The 17,661-nt window shown below is 39.5% G+C and overlaps 2 non-coding genes across 2 annotated transcripts; both read right to left on the bottom strand.

Annotated features, from left to right (window-relative positions):
• Positions 1-1,946: 1,946 nt before the first annotated feature.
• LOC148546595 (small nucleolar RNA R71) lies at positions 1,947-2,054 on the bottom strand. Its single transcript, XR_015901708.1, has one exon. It is a non-coding gene; the product is annotated as a small nucleolar RNA R71 (small nucleolar RNA).
• Positions 2,055-14,389: 12,335 nt separating this feature from the next.
• Positions 14,390-14,497, bottom strand: LOC148546594 (small nucleolar RNA R71). The gene has a single exon (XR_015900998.1). It is a non-coding gene; the product is annotated as a small nucleolar RNA R71 (small nucleolar RNA).
• Between the last annotated feature and the right edge of the window lie 3,164 nt (positions 14,498-17,661).

The following is a 17,661-nucleotide window of genomic DNA, read 5'->3' as shown; positions in this document are numbered from 1 at the left end:
TTCTATCAATCTTGCTGTTGAATGTAATGATCTGCTAAAGCTTGGCTGGCCATTGGCCATGTCTAGTATTTTGGACCGGAGCTTTCACTGAAAGCTTGGCTGGCTAGTAAGCCATGTCTAATTCCTGGACCGGAGTTTTAGACTAACATTGCATGATTCCTGAAATTCTCATTAAGAATTTTGAATTTCTTATTTTCTTTTTCCAATTAATTTTCGAAAAAAAAATTTACAAAAAAATTTTAAAATCACAAAAAAAAAAATATTTTGTGTTTCTTGTTTGAGTCTAGTGTCAATTTTTAAGTTTGGTGTCCTGCATATTTTATTTAATTCCCTGCATTTTTTGAATGTATGAATTTTGATCTTCAATAATCTTCAAGTTGTTCTTAATGATTTCCTTGCTCTGATCTTGAATTTCTCTTGTTTTGTGTGTTTTGTTGTTTTTCATATGCATTCTCAATTTGTTAGTATCTCTAATATGAAAATTTTCTAAGTTTGGTGTCTTGCATGCATTGTTTATTTGATCTTAGTTTTACATGATTAGTTTCATTTTGTTGTTTTTCATCATTAAAAATTCAAAAATTTTCAAAATTGTGTCTTTTCAAGTCAATAATACAGAAAATTGAAGATTCAGAACATTCAACAGAGAAATTACAGAGAAAAAGCTGGGCGTTATGAGGAAGGAAAACCGGCGTTTAAACGCCAGCCAGGTTAAACGCCCAAAAAGGTAGTATTTTGGGCGTTTAACGCCAGGAGGGCACAGGAGGGAAGATTTTGTTTTTAATTCAAATCTTTTTCAAATCATATCTTTTCAATCATATCTTTTCAAAATTAAATCCTTTCCATTTTTTACTATTTTTGAAAATCTTTGCTAACAATTAGTGATTTGATTCAAAAATTTCTTCCTTATTAAGAAAGGTTCAATAATTGAATTTTAGAATCATATCTTTTAAATTTCTTGTTAGCCAAGACATTAATTTTAAAAATCAAATCTTTTTAATTGTTTGTCAATCATATCTTTTTAAAACCATATTTTCTCAATCATATCTTCTCAACCACATCTTATTCAAAAATGATTTTCAATCATATCTTTTTGATTTCTAATTTCAAAATCTTTTTCAAAATCACTTAACTACTTTCTCAATTTTAATTTTCAAAAATGATCAACCAAATTTTCAAAATTTCTTTTAATCTTTCTAAATTTAATTTCAAAAATTCCTTCCCCCTTCTCACATTTTTCTATTTAAGGGACTAACATTCCTCCTCAATGTGCAATTCAGACTCCCTCTCTCTATAAGTTCGAATTCTCTCCTCTCTACCTCCTCCTTCAATTCTTCTTTTCCTCTGACACCTCAAGGAATCTCTATACTGTGACATAGAGGATTCCATATTTTCTTCTCCTCTCTTTCATATGAGCAGGAGTAAGGACAAAGGCATTCTTATTGAAGCTAATTCTGAACCTGAAAGGACCTTGAAGAGAAAGCTAAGAGAAGCTAAAGCACAACTCTATGTAGAGAACCTAACAGAAATTTTCAAACAAGAAGACATGGCAGCCAAAAATAACAACAATGCCAACAATGCAAGGAAGGTGCTTGGTGCCTTTATTGCACCTACTCCCGACTTCTATGGGAGAAGCATCTTATCCCTGCCATTGGAGCAAACAACTTTGAGCTCAAGCCTTAGTTAGTTTCTCTAATGCAATATAATTGTAAGTTTCATGGACTTCCATTGGAGGATCCTCATAAGTTCTTAGCTAAATTCTTGTAAATCTATGACACTGTCATGACCAATGGGGTTGATCCCAAGATCTACAGGCTTATGCTTTTTCCATTTGCTGTAAGAGACAGAGCTAGAATTAGTTGGATTCACAACCTAAGGAAAGCCTGGATTCTTGGGAAAAGCTGGTCAGTGCTTTTCTGGCCAAATTCTTTCCACCTCAAAAATTGAGTAAGCTTAGAGTGGAAGTCTGGACCTTCAGACAGAAGGAAGGTGAATCCCTCTATGAAGCTTGCGAAAGATACAAGCAATTGATCAGAAGGTGTCCTTCTGACATGCTTTCAAAATGGAGCATCATAGGTATCTTCTATGATGGTCTGTCTAAACTGTCCAAGATGTCATTGGACAGCTCTGCTGGAGGATCTCTTCATCTGAAGAAGACGCCTGCAGAAGCTCAGGAACTCATTGAAATGGTTGCAAATAACCAATTCATGTACACTTCTGAAAGGAATCCTGTGAATAATGGGACAAATCAGAAGAAAGGAGTTCTTGAGATTGATACTCTGAATGCCATATTGGCTCAGAACAAAATATTGACTTAGCAAGTCAATATGATTTCTCAGAGTCTGTCTGAAATGCAAGCTGCATCAGGCAGTACTAAGGAGGCTTCCTCCGAAGAAGAAGCCTATGACCCTGAGAACCCTGCAATGGCAGAGGTGAATTACATGGGAGAACCCTATGGAAAAACCTATAATCTTTCATAGAGAAATCATCTAAATCTCTCATGGAAGGACCAACAGAGGCCTCAACAAGGCTTCAACAACAGTAATGGTGGAAGAAATAGGTTTAGCAATAGCAAGCCTTTTCCATCATCTTCTCAGCAACAGACAGAGAATTCTAAACAGAGCATATCTGACTTAGCAACTATAATCTCTGATCTAACTAAGACCACTCAAAGTTTTATGATTGAAACAAGGTCCTCTATTAGAAATTTGGAGGCACAAGCAGGTCAGCTGAGTAAGAAAGTTACTGAACTCCCTCCTAGTACTCTCCCAAGCAATACAGAAGAGAACCCAAAGATAGAATGCAAGGCCATAAACACGTCCCACATGGCCGAATGCATGGAGGAGGGAAAGGCAGTGATTTCCACTGAGGAAGACCTCAATGGACATCCACTGGCCTCCAAGGAGTTCCCTAATGAGGAACCATGGGAATCTAAGGCTCATACAGAGACCATAGAGATTCCATTAAATTTACTTCTGCCATTCATGAGCTCTGATGAGTATTTTTCCTCTGAAGAGGATGAAGATATTACTGAAGAGCAAGTTGCTAAGTACTTTGGAGCAATCATGAAGCTAAACTCCAAGTTATTTGGTAATGAGACTTGGGAGGATGAACCCCCTTGCTCACCAAAGAACTGGATGACTTGACAAGGCAAAGATTACCTCAGAAGAGACAGGATCCTGGAAAGTTCTCAATACCTTGTACCATAGGCACCATGAACTTTGAGAAGGCTCTGTGTGACTTGAGCTCAAGTATAAACCTCATGCCACTCTCTGTGATGGAAAAGCTAGCGATCATTGAGGTATAAGCTGCAAGAATCTCACTAGAGATGGCAGACAATTCAAAGAAACATGCTTATGGACTTGTAGAGGATGTCTTGGTAAAGGTTGAAGGCCACTACATCCATGATGATTTCATAATCCTAGATACTGGGAAGTGTATGGATGAATCCATCATCTTTGGCAGACCCTTCCTAGCCACAACAAAAGCTGTGATTGATGTTAACAAAGGAGAATTGGTCCTTCAAGTGAATGAGGACTCCCTTGTGTTTAAAGCTCAAGGATCTCCCTTTGCAACCATGGAGAGGAAGCGTGAAAAGCTTCTCTCAATAAAGAGCCAAATAGAGCCCCCACATTCAAACTCTAAGTTTGGTGTTGGGAGGCCATCTTCATGCTCTGAGTATTCGTGAGACTCCATGAGAGCCCACTGTCAAGCTAATGACATTAAAGACGCACTTGTTGGGAGGCAATCCAATCTTTACTTATCTATGTTAGATTTTTATTTTTCATTATTATTTTATGTTTTCTATAGGTTGATGATCATGTGAAGCCACAAAAACAATTGAAAAAGCAATAACAGAATGAAAAACAGTATTAAAAATAGCACACCCTGGAGGAGAAGCTTACTGGTGTTTAAACGCCAGTAAGGGTAGCAGAATGGGCGTTAAACGCCCAGTCTGGCACCATTCTGGGCGTTTAACGCCAGAAAGGGGCACAGAGCTGGCGTTTAATGCCAGAAAAGGGCAAAAAACTGGCGTTTAAACGCCAGAAAGGGGAGAAAAACTGAAGTTAAACGCCAGAAATGGGCTGCAACCTGGCGTTTAACGCCAGGATTGGCAATCAAGAGGGCATTTACACGCCAATATGGTGCAGGGATGAGAAATCCTTGACACCTCAGGATCTGTGGATCCCAAAGAATCTCTACCTACCTCATCTCTCTCTCTTCTTCACACCTTCCTATAACACCCTTCCCCAAATACCCTTCACCAATCACCTCAATACCTCTTTCCCAAAAACCCCTCACCTATCAAATCCTACCCTCTTCTCCATAATCTCTTCACCAATCCACATCCATCCATCATAAAACCCCACCTACCTCACCATTCAAATTCAAAGCACTTTCCCTCTCAAACCCACCCATACATGGCCGAACCCTACCCCTCTCTCCACTCCTATATAAACCCATCTTCACTCCTTCATTTTCACACACCATACACACTACTTACCCCACTTGGCCGAACCACTAAACCCCCTCCATCTCCTCTATTTCTTCCTCTTCCACTCTTTTATTTCTTCTTTTGCTCGAGGACGAACAAACCTTCTAAGTTTGGTGTGGTAAAAGCGTTACTTTTTGTTTTTCCATAACCATTTATGGCACCAAAGGCCGGAGAAACCTCTAGAAAGAGGAAAAGGAAGGCAAAAGCTTTCACCTCTGAGTCATGGGAGATGGAGAGATTCATCTCAAGGGTGTATCAAGACCACTTCTATGAAGTTGTGGCCAAGAAGAAGGTGATCTCCGAGGTCCCTTTCAAACTCAAAAAGAGTGAATATTCGGAGATCCGACATGAGATTCGAAGAATAGGTTGGGAAATTCTCACCAACCCCATTTAACAAGTCAGAATCTTAATGGTTCAAGAATTCTATGCTAATGCATGGATCATTAAGAACCATGATCAAAGTGTGAACCCAGACCCAAAGAATTGGCTTATAATGGTCCGGGGGAAATGCTTAGATTTCAGTCCAAAAAATGTAAGGTTGCCATTCAACTTGCCCATGATGTAAGGAGATGCACGCCCCTACACTAGAAGGGTCAACTTTGATCAAAGGTTGGACCAAGTCCTCATAGACATTTGTGAAGAGGGCGCTCAATGGAAGAGAGATTCAAGAGGGAAGCCGGTTCAACTAAGAAGGCATGACCTCAAGCCCGTGTCTAGGGGATGGTTGGAGTTCATCCAACGCTCAATCATTTCCACTAGCAACCGGTCTAAAGTTACTATAGACCGAGCTATCATGATCCATAGCATCATGATTGGAGAGGAAGTAGAAGTTCGTGAGGTTATATCCCTAGAACTCTACAAGGTGGCAGACAAGTCCTCTACTTTGGCAAGGTTAGTCTTCCCTCATCTCATTTATCACCTCTGCAATTCAGCTGGAATTGACATAGAGGAAGACATCCTCATTGATGAGGACAAGCCCATCACTAAGAAAAGAATGGAGCAAACAAGAGAGCCCACTCATGAACCTCACCAAGAGCATGAGGAAATTCCTCATCATGAGATTCCTAAGATGCCTCGAGGGATGCATTTTCCTCCACAAAACTATTGGGAGCAAATCAACACTCCCTAGGAGAATTAAGTTCCAATATGGGACAACTAAGGGTGGAGCACCAAGAGCATTCTATCCTCCTCCATGAAATTAGAAAAGACCAAAGAGTCATGAGGGAGGAGCAACAAAGGCAAGGAAGAGACATTGAGGAGCTCAAACACTCCATAAGATCTTCAAGAGGAAGAACAAGCCGCCATCACTAAGGTGGACCCGTTCTTTAATTTTCTTGTTCTTATTTTTCTGTTTTTCAAAAATTATGCTCTATGCTTTATTTATGTTTGTGTCTTATTACATGATCACTAATGTCTAAGTGTCTATGCCTTAAAGCTATGAATGTCCTATGAATCCATCACCTTTCTTAAAATGAAAAATGATCTAAAAACAAAAGAACAAGAAGTACATGATTTTGAATTCATCCTTGAAACTAGTTTAATTATTTTGATGTGGTGACAATTCTTTTTATTTTCTGAATGAATGCTTGAACAGTGCATATTTTTGAATTTGTTGTTTATGAATGTTAAAATTGTTGGCTCTTGAAAGAATGATGGAAAAGGATAAATGTTATTGATAATCTGAAAAATCATAAAAATGATTCTTGAAGTAAGAAAAAGCAGTGAAAAAAAAAGCAGTGAAAAAAAAAGAGGACGAAAAAGAAAGAAAAAGAAAAAGCAAGCAGAAAAAGGCAGTAACCCTTTAAACTAAAAGGCAAGGGTAAAAAGGATCCAAGGCTTTGAGCATTAATGGATAGGAGGGCCCACAGGAATAAAATCCTGGCCTAAGCGGCTAAACCAAGCTGTCCCTAACTATGTGCTTGTGGCGTGAAGGTGTCAAGGTGAAAACTTGAGACTGAGCGGTTAAATTCATGGTCCAAAGCAAAAAGAGTGTGCTTAAGAGCTTTGGACACCTCTAATTGGGGACTTTAGCAAAGCTGAGTCACAATCTAAAAAGGTTCACCCAGTTATGTGTCTGTGGCATTTATGTATCCGGTGGTAATACTAGAAAACAAAATGCTTAGGGCCACGGCCAAGACTCATAAAGTAGCTGTGTTCAAGAATTAACATACTGAACTAGGAGAATCAATAACACTATCTAAATTCTGAGTTCCTATAGATGCCAATCATTCTAAACTTCAAAGGATAAAGTGAGATGCCAAAACTGTTTAGAGGCAAAAAGCTACTAGTCCCGCTCATCTAATTGGAGCTAAGTTTCATTGATATATTGGAATTTATAGTATATTCTCTTCTTTTTATCCTATTTTGATTTTCAGTTGCTTGGGGACAAGCAACAATTTAAGTTTGGTGTTGTGATAAGCGGATAATTTATACGCTTTTTGGCATTATTTTTAGGTAGTTTTTAATATGTTTTAGTTACTTTTTATTATATTTTTATTAGATTTTATTCAAAAATCATATTTCTGGACTTTACTATGATTTTGTGTGTTTTTCTATAATTTCAGGTATTTTCTGGCTGATATTGAGGGACTTGAGCAAAAATCTGATTTAGAGGCTGAAAAAGGACTGCAGATGCTGTTGGATTATGACCTCCCTGCACTCGAAGTAGGTTTTCTGGAGCTACAAAAGCCCAATTGGCGCGCTCTCAATTGCGTTAGAAAGTAGACATCCTGGGCTTTCCAGCAATATATAATAGTCTATACTTTTCTCGAGATTTGATGGCCCAAACCGGCGTTCCAAGTCAGCATAAAAATTCTGGCGTCAAAACGCCAGAACTGGCATAAAAGCTGGAGTTAAACGCCCAAACTGGCACAAAAGCTGGCGTTTAACTCCAAGAAAAGTCTCTACACGTGAAAGCTTCAATGCTCAGCCCAAGCACACACGAAGTGGGCCCAGAAGTAGATTTCTGCATCATTTACTCATTTATGTAAACCCTAGGCTACTAGTTCTCTAGGACCTTTTGCTATTGTATTTTCATCTTATCATTGGAACTTATATGTTCACGTTGGGAGGCTGGCCTCATGGCCATGCCTAGACCTTGTTCTTGTGTATTTTTAACGGTGGATTTTCTACACACAATAGATTAAGGTGTGGAGCTCTGCTGTTCCTCATGAATTAATGCAAAGTACTATTATTTTTCTATTCAATTCAAGCTTATTCTTATTCCAAGATATTCACTTGCACTTCAACCTGATGAATGTGATGATCCGTGACACTCATCATCATTCTCACATATGAACGCGTGCCTGACAACCACTTCCGTTCTATCTGCAATAGCTTGAGTGTGTATCTCTTAGCCTCCATTCCGAAAGATCGGAGTCTTCGTGGTATAGGCTAGAATTATTGGCGGCCATTCCTAAGATCCAGAAAGACTAGACCTTGTCTGTGGTATTCCGAGTAGGATCTGGGAAGGGATGACTGTGACGAGCTTTAAACTCGCGAGTGTTGGGTGTAGTGACAGACGCAAAAGGATCAATGGATCCTATTCCAACATGATCGAGAACCAACAGCTGATTAGCCGTGCGGTGACAGCGCATTTAGACCATTTTCACTGAGAGGACGGGAGGTAGCCATTGATAACGGTGATACCCAACTTAAAGCTTGCCAGGGAAAGGAGTATGAATGATTGGATGAAGGCAATAGAAAAGCAAAGGTTCAGAAGGAACAAAGCATCTTCATACGCTTATCTGAAATCCCACCAATGAATTACATAAGTATTTCTATCTTATTTTCTGTTTTAATCATATTTTAATTATCTTAAACTTCATAACCATTTGAATCTGCCTGACTGAGATTTACAAGATGGCCATAGCTTGCTTCAAGCTGACAATCTCCGTAGGATCGACCCTTACTCACGTAAGGTTTATTACTTGGACGACCCAGTTCACTTGCTGGTTAGTTGTGCGGAGTTGTGACAAAGAGTTGAGATTACAATTGTGCGTACCAAGTTGTTGGCGCCATTGAAGATCACAATTTCGTGCATTAGAGATCCTTCTTCTACTTCCACGGGAATCATTGCCTCCATTCCGTAAGCAAGTCAGAATGGTGATTCACTAGTGGTTGAGTGTGGTGTTGTCTTGTATGCCCATAGGACTTGCAGGAGCTCTTCGGCCCAAGCTCACTTGGCATCCCGTAGTCTCCGTTTTAACCCGACCAATATGACTTTGTTGGCGGCTTCCACCTGTCCATTGGCTTGTGGGTGTTTTACAGAGGTGAACTGGTGCTTAATTTTCAAATCAGCTACCAAATTTCTGAAGCCTGTGTTGGTGAATTAAGTGCCATTGTCTGTGGCAATGGAGTATGGGACCCCAAACCTTGTGACAATGTTTCTGTATAAGGACTTCCGACTTCTTTGGGCGGTGGCATTGGCCAAAGGTTCTGAAAAGGTTTTTTTGTGAAATAGTCTATTCCGACAATGAGGAACTTAACTTTTCCTGATCCCTGAGGGAAAGGTCCGAGGAGGTCGAGCCCCCATTTTGCGAATGGCCAGGGTGAAGTGACACAAATGAGTTCTTCGGGTGGTGCGATGTGAAAGTTCGTGTGCTTCTGACATGGAAGGCATGTTTTGACAAACTCTGTTGCTTCTTTTTGCAAGGTTGGCCAGTAGAATCCAGCTCGGAGTACCTTTTTCGAAAGAGCTCGTGCCCCGAGGTGGTTGCCGCACATGCCACTGTGGACTTCTTCGAGAACTTCCCTCGTAGCGGAGGTCGGGACACATTTTAGGAGGGGTGTTGAGATTCCCCTCCTATATAGGACGTCGTGTACTATGGTATAGTACTGCGCTTCTCGTACTAGCCTTTTTGCCTCCTTTTTGTCTGTGGGAAGTATTTTCGACTTGAGATAGCTGACTATAGGAATCATCCACCCTTGGTCCTGGTCTAATATGCTTAGGACCTTTTTCTCTTCCGTGGTTGACAGATTTTACAATGTTTCTTGGATAAGGCTTCTATTATTGCCCCCTGGTTTGGTGCTGGCTAGTTTAGAAAGTGCATCAGCTCGGGCATTTTATTCTCTGAGTATATGCCGAATCTCATATCCCATAAATTGTTCGAGCTGTTCTCTGGTCTTGTCTAAGTATTTCCTCATAGTGGGATCTTTGGCCTGGTAGCTCCCTTCTGTTTGCGAGGTGACTATTTGTGAGTCACTGAAAATGGTAAGCTTCTGAGCTCCTACCTCCCTAGCCAGCTTCAAACCAGCCAGTAGGGCTTCGTATTCAGCTTGATTATTTGAAGCGGGAAACTCGAACTTTAATGAGAACTCGATTTGGGTTCCCTGATCACTCTCTAAAATGACGCCTACACCACTCCCGGTTTTGTTCGAGGAGCCATCCACATAAAGGCTCCACTCTGTGGGGTGCCTGGGGTGTCAGTGTACTCTGCGATGAAGTCGGCCAGGTACTGAGATTTGATAGCTGTCCGAGCTTCATATTTGAGGTCAAATTCTGATGACTCGACTGCCCATTGTAGGATTCTTTCAGCTAAATCTATTTTCTGTAAGATCCCCTTTATGGGTTGGTTGGTACGCACTCTGATGGTGTGAGCTTGAAAGTATGGTTGGAGTCATCGGGAAGTGAGTATAAGGGCGTAGGCGAACTTTTCTATCTTTTGATAGTTCAATTCAGCCCCTTGCAAAGCCTTACTGATGAAGTAGATGGGTTGTTGCCCGCTTTCGTCTTTTCTGACTAGTGCTGATGCTATTGCCCGACATCCTACGGCGAGGTATAGTATGAGCTCTTCGCCTTCTCAAGGTCGAGTAAGGATGGGAGTGATGAACGGATAATTTATACGCTTTTTGGCATTGTTTTTAGTAGGATCTAGTTACTTTTAGGGATGTTTTCATTAGTTTTTATGTTAAATTCACATTTCTGGACTTTACTATGAGTTTGTGTGTTTTTCTGTGATTTCAGGTATTTTCTGGCTGAAATTGAGGGACTTGAGCAAAAATCAGATTCAGAGGTTGAAGAAGGACTACTGATGCTGTTGGATTCTAACCTCCCTGCACTCAAAGTGGATTTTCTAGAGCTACATAACTCAAAATGGCGCGCTTCTAATTGCGTTGGAAAATAGACATCCAGGGCTTTCCAGCAATATATAATAGTTCATACTTTGCCCGAGTTTAGACGATGCAAACTGGCATTCAACGCCAGCTCTCTGCCCAATTCTGGAGTTTAGCGCCAGAAATGGATCAAAAACCAGAGTTGAACGCCAGAAATGGATCAAAACCTGGCGTTCAACTCCACAAATGGCCTCTACACGTGGAAAGTTAAAGCTCAGCCCAAGCACACACCAAGTGGGCCCCGGAAGTGGATTTATGCATCAATTACTTACTTCTGTAAACTCTAGTAGCTAGCTTATTATAAATAGGACTTTTCACTATTGTATTAGATATCTTTGATCAGTTGTATGCTATCTTAGATCACGTTTGAGGGCTGGCCTCTCGGCCATGCCTGAACCTTCTTCACTTATGTACTTTCAACGGTAGAGTTTCTACACTCCATAGATTAAGGTGTGGAGCTCTGCTGTTCCTCAAAGATTAATGCAAAGTACTACCGTTTTCTATTCAATTCAACTTATTCCGCTTCTAAGATATTCATTCGCACTTCAACCTGAATGTGATGAACGTGACAATCATCATCATTCCCTATGAACGCGTGCTTGACAACCACCTCCGTTCTACCTTAGATTGAATGGATATCTCTTGAATATCTAATACAGGGGACCGAGTCCGAGTTATTAGAGTCTTCGTGGTATAAGCTAGATTGATGGCGGCATTCATGAGAGTCTGGAAAGTCTAAACCTTGTCTGTGGTATTCCGAGTAGGACTCTGGGATTGAATGACTGTGACGAACTTTAAACTCGCGAGTGCTGGGCGTAGTGATAGACGCAAAAGGATAGTAAATCCTATTCCAGTATGATCGAGAACCTCAAGATGATTAGCCATGCAGTGACAGCGCATCGGACCATTTTCACAAAGAGGAATAGGATGCAACCAACGACAAGGGTGATGCCTCCAGACGATTAGCCGTGCTGTGACAGACCATTTGGACCATTTTCCCGAGAGAGATCGAAAGTAGCCATTGGCACCGGTGACATCTTTACATAAAGCCAGCCATGGGAAGGAGTGAGACTGATTGGATGAAGGCAGCAGGAAAGTAGAGGTTCAAAGGAACGAAAAGCATCTCCATACGCTTATCTGAAATTCCCACCAATGATTTACATAAGTACCTCTATCCCTATTCTATTATTTATTTTCGAAAACCCCATTACTGTTTTATATCCGCCTGACTGAGATTTACAAGGTGACCATAGCTTGCTTCATACCAACAATCTCCGTGGGATTCAACCCTTACTCACGTAAGGTATTACTTGGACGACCCAGTGCACTTGCTGGTTAGTTGTATTGAAGTTGTGACGAATTATGAATTGAGATTAGAGCACCAAGTCTTTGGAGCCATTACCTAAGATCACAATTTCGTGCACCAAGTTTTTGGCGCCGTTGCCGGGGATTGTTTGAGTTTGGACAACTGACGGTTCATCTTGTTGCTCAGATTAGGTAATTTTATTTTTGTTTTATTTTCAAAAAAATTTTCAAAAATATTTCAAAATCTTCTCACCTGTTTTCGAAAAAAAAAATGTTTTCAAAAATATATTTTTCTTCAGAATTTTTAAGAATGAATTCTAGTGTTTCATGAAGCATGCTGAGGCCTGGCTGGCTGTAAAGCCACGACTGTAGGGCATGTTAGGCGTGTCATGTCTGAATTACATACTAAAGCTTGGCTGGCTATTAAGCCATGCCTGACCCTTTGATTGGAGCTTTAGACTAGAGAGCATAAGATTCCTGGAATTCATATTAAAAATTTTGGAATCCTTATTTTTCTTTTTTCAAAATGATTTTCGAAAAAAAAAATTTAAAAGAAAATACAAAAAAAATCATAAAATCATAAAAATCAAAATATTTTTTGTGTTCTTGTTTGAGTCTTGAGTCATGTTATAAGTTTGGTGTCAATTGCATACTCATCTTGCATTTTTCGAAAATTTCATGCATTCATAGTGTTCTTCATGATCTTCAAGTTGTTCTTGGTAAGTCTTCTTGTTTGATCTTGATGATTTTTTGTTTTGTGTTGTATGGTGTTTTTCATATGCATTCTTGAATTCTTAGTGCCTAAGCATTAAAGATTTCTAAGTTTGGTGTCTTGCATGTTTTCTTTGTATTAAAAATTTTTTCAAAAATATGTTCTTGGTGTTCATCTTGACATTCAAAGTGTTCTTGGTGTTCATCTTGACATTCATAGCATTCTTGCATGCATTCATTGTTTTGATCTAAAAATTTCCATGCATTGCATCTTTTTCATGTTTTCCTCTCTCATTATAAAAATTCAAAAATCAAAAAAATATCTTTCCTTTTTTTCTCTCATCAAATTCAAAAATTTGAGTTGACTTTTTCAAAAATTTTTAAAATCAAGTTGTTTCTTATGAGTCAAATCAAATTTTCAATTTGAAAATCCTATCTTTTTCAAAATATTTTTCAAAAATCAAATCTTTTTTATTTTTCTTAGTTATTTTTGAAAATTATAAGAATATTTTTCAAAAATCTTTTTCTTATCTTTATCACATACTTTTTGAAAATAACATCATCAATTAATGTTTTGATTCAAAAAATTTCAAGTTTGTTACTTGCTTGTTAAGAAAGATTCAAACTTTAAGTTCTAGAATCATATCTTGTGATTTCTTGTGAATCAAGTCATTAATTGTGATTTTAAAAATCAAATCTTTTTCAAAACTAATTTCTATCATATCTTTTCAAAAATATCTTCTTATCTTACCTTTGTCAAAAATTTGATTTCAAAATATCTTTTCTAACTTCTTATCTTCTTATCTTTTCAAAATTGATTTTCAAAATTTGTTTCAACTAACTAACTAACTTTTTGTTTGTTTCTCATCTTTTTCAAAACCACCTAACTAACTCTCTCTCTCTCATTTTCGAAAATATCTTCCCTCTTTTTCAAAATTTCTTTAATCTTTGATTTTTAAAAATTTTCGAAAATTACTAACATTTTTCAAAAACCATTTTCGAAAATCACTAACTCTTTTTCAAAAATTATTTTCGAAAATTCTCCCTCTCCCATCTTATTCTATTTATTTATTCATTTACTAACATCTCTTCCTCACATCACTCACCAAATTCGAACCCCCTCTTCTATCTGTGTTCGAATTTTTTCTTCTTTTCTTCTTCTACTAACAATAAGGAACCTCTTTACTGTGACATAGAGGATTCCTCTTCTTTTCTCTTTCTCTTCTCTTTCTTATGAGCAGGGACAAAGAAAAAGGCATTCTTGTTGAAGCTGATCCAGAACCTGAAAGGACTCTGAAGAGGAAACTAAGAGAAGCTAAATTACAACAATCTAGAGACAACCTTATTGAAAATTTCGAACAAGTAAAGGAGATGGCAGCCGAACCCAACAACAATGCAAGGAGAATGCTTGGTGACTTTACTGCACCAAATTCCAATTTACATGGAAGAAGCATCTCCATTCCTGCCATTGGAGCAAACAATTTTGAGCTGAAACCTCAGCTAGTTTCTCTGATGCAGCAGAACTGCAAGTTTCATGGACTTCCATCTGAAGATCCTTTTCAGTTCTTAACTGAATTCTTGCAGATTTGTGATACTATTAAGACTAATGGAGTAGATCCTGAAGTCTACAGGCTCATGCTTTTCCCTTTTGTTGTAAGAGACAGAGCTAGAATATGGTTGGACTCTCAACCCAAAGATAGCCTGAACTCTTGGGATAAGCTGGTCACGGCTTTCTTAGCCAAGTTCTTTCCTCCTCAAAAGCTGAGCAAGCTTAGAGCTGATGTTCAAACCTTCAGACAGAAAGAAGGTGAATCCCTCTATGAAGCTTGGGAAAGATACAAGCAGCTGACCAAAAAGTGTCCTTCTGACATGCTTTCAGAATGGACCATCCTGGATATATTCTATGATGGTTTATCTGAGTATCAAAGATGTCATTGGATACTTCTGCAGGTGGATCCATTCACCTAAAGAAAACGCCTGCAGAAGCTCAAGAACTCATTAACATGGTTGCTAATAACCGGTTCATGTACACTTCTGAGAGGAATCCTGTGAGTAATGGGACGCCTATGAAGAAGGGAGTTCTTGAAATTGATACTCTGAATGCCATATTGGCTCAGAATAAAATATTGACTCAGCAAGTCAATATGATTTTTCAGAGTCTGAATGGAATGCAAGCTGCATCCAACAGTACTCAAGAGGCTTCTTATGAAGAAGAAGCCTATGATCCTGAGAACCCTGCAATAGCAGAGATAAATTGCATGGGTGAACCATATGGAAACACCTATAATCCATCATAGAGAAATCACCCAAATCTCTCATGGAAGGATCAAAAGCCTCAATAGGGCTTTAACAATGGTGGAAGAAACAAGTTTAGCAATAGCAAGCCTTTTCCATCATCCACTCAACAACAGACAGAGAATTCTGAGCAGAATCCATCTAGCTTAGCAAATTTAGTCTCTGATCTATCTAAGGCCACTGTGAGTTTCATGAATGAAACAAGGTCTTCCATTCAAAATTTGGAAGCACAAGTGGGCCAGCTGAGTAAAAGGATCACTGAAATCCCTCCTAGTACTCTCCCAAGCAATACAGAAGAGAATCCAAAAGGAGAGTGCAAGGCTATTGACATAACCAAAATGGCCGAACCCAAAGAGGGGGAGGAGGACGTGAATCCCAAGGAGGAAGACCTCCTGGGACGTCCAGTGATCAATAAGGAGCTTCCCTCTGAGGAACCAAAGGACTCTGAGGCTCATCTAGAGACCATAGAGATTCCATTGAACCTTCTTATGCCATTCATGAGCTCTGATGAGTATTCCTCTTCTGAAGAGAATGAGGATGTTACTGAAGAGCAAGCTGCCAAGTTTCTTGGTGCAATCATTAAGCTGAATGCCAAATTATTTGGTAATGAGACTTGGGAAGATGAACCTCCCTTGTTCACCAATGAACTAAGTGATCTGGATCAACTGACATTGCCTCAGAAGAAACAGGATCCTGGAAAGTTCTTACTATCTTGTACCATAGACAACATGATCTTTGAAAAGTCTCTGTGTGACCTTGGTTCAGGGATAAACCTCATGCCCCTCTCTGTAATAGAGAAACTAGGAATCTATGGGGTGCAAGCTGCTAAAATCTCATTAGAGATGGCAGACAATTCAAGAAAACAGGCATATGGACAAGTAGAGAACGTGTTAGTAAAGGTTGAAGGCCTTTACATCCCTGCTGATTTCATAGTCCTGGATACTGGAAAGGAAGAGGATGAATCCATCATCCTAGGAAGACCTTTCCTGGCCACAGCAAGAGCTGTGATTGATGTGGACAGAGGAGAATTGATCCTTCAAATAAATGAGGACAACCTTGTGTTTACAACTCAAGGATCTCTCTCTGCATCTATGGAGAGGAAGCAGAAAAAGCTTCTCTCAAAGCAGAGTCAACCAAAGCCCCCACAGTCAAACTCTAAGTTTGGTGTCAAACCCCCATATCCAAACTCTAAGTTTGGTGTTGGGAGGTCTCAACAAAGCTCTGCACATCTGTGAGGCTCCATGAGAGCCCACTGTCAAGCTATTGACATTAAAGAAGTGCTTGTTAGGAGGCAACCCAATGTTTATTTATCTAATTTTGTTTTTGTTTTTCATGTTTTCTTAGGTTCATGATCATGTGGAGTCACGAAAAAAATAGAAAAATTAAAAACAGAATCAAAAATAGCAGAAGAAAAATCACACCCTGGAGGAAGCACCTGTCTGGCGTTCAACGCCAGAACAGAGCATAGTTCTGGCGCTGAACGCCCAAAATGGGCAGTGTCTGGGCGCTGAACGCCCAAAATGGGCATCATCTGGGCGCTGAACACCAGAATGGCACCCTGGAGAAGAGCTGGCGCTGAACGCCCAGAACAAGCATGGTTCTGGCGTTCAACGCCAGAAATGGCCAACAAATGGGCGTTGAACGCCCAAAATGGGCACCAACCTGGCGCTGAACGCCCAGAGTTGTGTGCAAGGGAATTTTACATGCCTAATGGGTACAGGGATGTAAATCCTTGACACCTCCGTATCTGTGGACACCACAGGATCACCTCAAGATTTGTGGATACCACAAGATCATCTCAGGATCTGTGAATCCCATAGGATCTCCACCCACCTCACCCTTTCTCTCTCCATTCATGGTCATCCCTTCTGTTTTCCATTCACCACTCACGTCCATACACACATCCATCCATCTCCTCCATATCTTCTTCTTCTTCTTCTTCTATTCTTTCTTCTTTTGCTCGAGGGCGAGCAACATTCTAAGTTTGGTGTGGTAAAAGCATAGCTTTTTGTTTTTCCATAATCATTAATGGCACCTAAGGCCAGAAAAAACTTAAGAAAGTGGAAAGAAAAGACAATTGCTTCCACCTCTGAGCCATGGGAGATGGAAAGATTCATCTCACAAGCCCATCACTAAGAAAAAGATGAAGCAAACAAGAGAGCACATTCATGGATCTCAACAGGCACATGAAGAGGCTCATCACCATGAGATCCCGGAGATGCCTCAAATGCATTTTCCTCCACAAAACTATTGGGAGCAAATCAACACCTCCCTAGGAGAATTAAGTTCCAACATGGGACAATTAAGGGTGGAACATCAAGAGCACTCCATCATCCTTCATGAAATTAGAGAAGATCAAAAAGCAATGAGGGAGGAGCAACAAAGACAAGGAAGAGACATAGAAGAGCTCAAGGACATCATTGGTTCCTCAAGAAGGAAACGCCACCATCACTAAGGTGGATTCATTCCTTGTTCTTATTTCTTCTGTTTTTTGTTTTCTATGTTAAGTGCTTATCTGTGTTTGTGTCTTCATTACATGATCATTAGTAGTTACTAACTATGCCTTAAAGTTATGAATGTCCTATGAATCCATCACCTCTCTTAAATGAAAAATGTTTTAATTCAAAAGAACAAGAAGTACATGAGTTTTGAATTTATCCTTGAACTTAGCTTAATTATATTGATGTGGTGACAATGCTTCTTATTTTCTGAATGAATGCTTGAACAGTGCATATGTCTTTTGA

The sequence above is a fragment of the Arachis ipaensis genome, chromosome B9, assembly GCF_059453495.1.
Source record: "Arachis ipaensis isolate K30076 ecotype BB chromosome B9, ASM5945349v1, whole genome shotgun sequence".
Lineage (NCBI taxonomy): Eukaryota > Viridiplantae > Streptophyta > Magnoliopsida > Fabales > Fabaceae > Arachis > Arachis ipaensis.
This window is presented reverse-complemented; position numbering and strand designations above follow the sequence as displayed.